The sequence below is a fragment of the Otolemur garnettii genome, unplaced genomic scaffold (assembly GCF_000181295.1).
Source record: "Otolemur garnettii isolate 467f Iridium unplaced genomic scaffold, OtoGar3 scaffold00058, whole genome shotgun sequence".
NCBI classification, from domain to species: domain Eukaryota; kingdom Metazoa; phylum Chordata; class Mammalia; order Primates; family Galagidae; genus Otolemur; species Otolemur garnettii.
Genome location: NW_003852453.1, coordinates 9,022,125 through 9,024,941, shown reverse-complemented (window position 1 = coordinate 9,024,941; position 2,817 = coordinate 9,022,125).

Here is a 2,817-nt window from a genome sequence, read left to right as displayed (position 1 = left end):
CCGCCACAACACCCAGCTATTTTTTGTTGCAGTTGTCATTGTTGTTTAGCTGGCCTGGGCCAGGTTCAAACCCAGCACCCTCAGTGTATATGGCTGGCACCATATCCACTGTGCTATGGGTATGGAGACAAGAAAACATTTCTTAAATAAGACAAAACAATCATTGACATAAAGAAAAGACTGATAAATTAGACTCCATTGAGAGAGTGAAAAAGCAATCCACTGGAAGAAATCTACAGTACAAGTATCTGTCTAAGATTCATATCCAGAATATATAAAGAAATTCTAGGGTGAGGGAGTGGTTCACATCTGTAATCCTAGAACTTGGGAGGCCAAGGTGGGTGGATTGCCTGAGCTCACAGGTTCAAGACCAGCCTGAGTCAGGGTGAGACTCATCTCTAAAAAAATAAAAATAAAAATAGCTGAGCATTGTGACGCGTGACTGTAGTCCCAGCTACTTGGGAGGCTTAGGCAAGAGAATCGCCTGAGCCCAAGAGTTTGAGCTTGCTGTGACCTAAGATGCCACAGCACTTTACCAAAGGTGACCAAGTGAGACTCTGTCTCAAAAAAAAAAAAAGAAAGAAAAAGAAAAAGACAGATCACCCAATTAGAAATGGGCAAAAGATTTGAACAGGCTTTGCACAAAAGAGGAAGATACATGATGGCTAATTTTACCATGAGTCCACTTGAGTAGGCCATTCATTCCACGGGGTGCCCATTCATTCCAGCATTATTCTGGGTGTGTCTGTGAGGGTGATTCTGGATGAGATTAACACTTGAATTGTTGGACTGAATAAAGCAGATTGCCCTCCCTGACGTGGGCAGGTCTTATCTAGTCAGTTGAAGGCCTGAATGGAACAAAAAGGCTGGGCAACAGAGGATTCCCTCTGCCTACCTACCAGCTAGGACATATTTGTTTTCTTTTTTCCTGCCTTCAGATTCAAACTAAAACAGCAGCCCTTTTTAGGTCTTATGGCTATCATGCTGGGGCTGGACCTGTACCATCAGCTTTCCTGGATCTCCAGCTTGCTAACCTGCAAATCTTGGGACTTCTTAGACTTCATAATTGTGTAGCTTTTTTCTTATAATAAATCAATCTCTCTTCTCTCTCACTCTCTCTGAATCTGACTGAGTGTTTTTCTTTGAAGAACAGTAATACAATATCTAAATCTCCAATAAGTACATGGAAGGTGCTCAACATCATTAGTCATCAGGATAATGACAATTTTTTTTTTTTTTTGAGACGGAGCCTCAAGCTATCCCCCTGGGTAGAGTGCCATGGCATCATGCTCACAGCAACCTCCAACTCCTGGGCTCAAGCAAGTCTCCTGCCTCAGCCTCCCAAGTAGCTGGGACTACAGGTGCCCACCACAACGCCTGGCCATTTTTTGGTTGCAGCCGTCATTGTTGTTTGGCGGGCCCGGGCTGGGGATTTGAACCCGCCACCTTAGGTGTATGTGGCTGGCGCCTTAGCCGCTTGAGCCACAGGCGCCGAGCCAGGATAATGACAATTAAATCCACCATGAGAAACCACTGTGCATGTGCTAGACCAGAATGACTATTGTAGACGTTTCATGAAGTATAACTTACATACAATGAAATGCACTTGTTTAGAGAGTACACTTAGAGATGTTTAGTATATGTACACGTATGCATGTGTACATTAACCACCGCAATCAAGATGCACAGCATTTCATCATCCTAATGTTCCCTCGTGTCCCTTTGCAGTCAATTTCCTCTCTAACCCTGCAACACCACCCACCACCGGTGCAGACTCTACGCTTCTTTCTGTTACTATAACTTAGTTTTGCCTGTTCTGAATTTCATGTAAGTGAAATCATACTGTGTCTTTTGTGTCTGGCTTTTTGAGCTCTGCATAATGTCTTTTTGTATTTGTCTGTGTCAATGCCTGGATCAGGAGTCCATTACTTTCTACTGATGGTAAGTGTTCATCATATGGATATGCCACATTTTATTTACCCGTTCATCTTGGTGAGTGGGTTATTTTCAGTATACACTACAAGGAATAAAGTTGATACAAACATTCTTGTGCAAGTTTTTGTGTGAACATTTGTTTTTATTTCTCTTGGATAAGTATCTAGGAATGGAATTTCTGTCATACGGTAAATATATGTTTAGCTTTATGAGAAACTGCCAAATTATTTTCTAAAATGGTTATATCATTTTATATGCCTACCAGCAGAGTTCCTGTTGCTCCAATCATTGCTAATCCTTGCTGTCGTCACAATTTTTTCTTTATATGAGGCATTCTAATAGATGTGCAGAGTATCTCATTGTGGTTTTAATTTTCATTTCTCTAACAACTAATGGTGTTAAGAGAATGGTTACATTTAAAAATTGATAATACTGACTGATGCAGTGGCTCATGCCTGTAATCTTGGGTTTGGGGGAGGCTGAGGCTGGGGAATTGCTTGATGTCAGCCTGGGCAACATAGTGAAACTCCATCTCTGAAAAAAAAAAGTTAAGATGGGTTCAGTGGCTCAAGTCTGAAATCCTAGCTCTGGAAGTACAAGATGGGCAGATCGCTTGAGCTCAGGATTTTGAGACCAACCTGAGCAAGAGCAAGATCTTGCCTTTACTAAAAATAGAAAAATTAGCCAGGTATTATGGTACACACCTGTAGTCAGAGTTACTCAGGAAGCTGAGGCATAAGGATCACTTGAACAGAAGATTTTGAGGTTGCTGTGAGCTATGATGATGCCATATCAACCCCAACGTGACAAGATCTTACAAAAAAAAAATAGTGAGGTATGATGGTGTGTGCCTGTAGTCTCAGGTACCTAGGAGTTGGACGT